Source organism: Papilio polytes, unplaced genomic scaffold (assembly GCF_000836215.1).
Source record: "Papilio polytes unplaced genomic scaffold, Ppol_1.0 DF822067.1, whole genome shotgun sequence".
Classification (NCBI taxonomy): Eukaryota; Metazoa; Arthropoda; class Insecta; order Lepidoptera; family Papilionidae; genus Papilio; species Papilio polytes.
Window position 1 is genome coordinate 1,803,774 of NW_013527137.1, and position 1,079 is coordinate 1,804,852.

A 1,079-nucleotide genomic window follows, 5' to 3' on the forward strand; every position below is an offset into this window, starting at 1 on the left:
AAATCCACTTCCTCTTCCCAACCTCTCCTTAAAAGAAAAGGGTGGTAAAGAGAAATAGACTTAAATTAGGCCTCCGGCACCACACTCATCAGACGAAACAAGGAATAGCTTCCATTTCACGCCTTTCTTCTGTGTGGTCGTGGTATTACACCGGGCGTGCCGGCCCATTCGTGCTAAGATGTTAAAGCGGGCACTACCACTACTAAATTATACGGCTTTAATAATAGCATCTGGGCATTTTGTCTTCATTATTACGATTAAACCGTACATGTAAAGACTGATAAATTATCTAATTTGTCAATTGCAACAGGTTGCGTACATGAAGATTACGGGCTTTTCATAACATTAATAATAGCTCGTAAAAGGGTCGGATTATAAATACAAATGAAAGGCATGTTAATAATAAATTTAGAAATTAGTCGCAGACGCACTAAGTAGGGTAAACGTGATAAAAGAGAGACTAAGCTTAATGTAGACGAAGGTAAGATTATGTTAAAACCTAAAAATTATCTCTCGAATTTGAAACATATTAGATACTTGCTTTCTCCCGCGTCTCTGTAGTGGTGGAATTAAAAAAAAAAGAGACTAGTCTATGTATTCTTCCAGACTATCCTCTACTATGCTTAATTTCATTAAAATCCATTTAGGCTTCACACTCTAACAAACATTCATCCATGTAAAATTTCGCATTTACAACATTAGTAAGAATTGTGAGTAACATGAACACAATCTTATTACAATAGGGTCAACGTTATCAATTAATGAGATGGAATTGTAAATTACAATGAATGTAATATTTAATCTGATTAATGAAGGCATTGAGAGCTTAAAAAACAAATGATTTCGTTTCAAATCTTCCTTTGCAAGGCGTTTGTTTCTCGAAAATGCTGGAATAGTAAAATATAACCGGAGTGATTAATGAGGTCAGTAATTTGTGGGCGAAAGGTCGCCGGAACTGCAGGAAACAGAGCGACTAGGTGAGAGGTGAGAGAATTAATTAATGGGACAAAGAAACAAAAGGTAAGATTAATTTCATTGGTGTCGTTTTGAAAAATCAGACAACATTAGACGGTATTCCT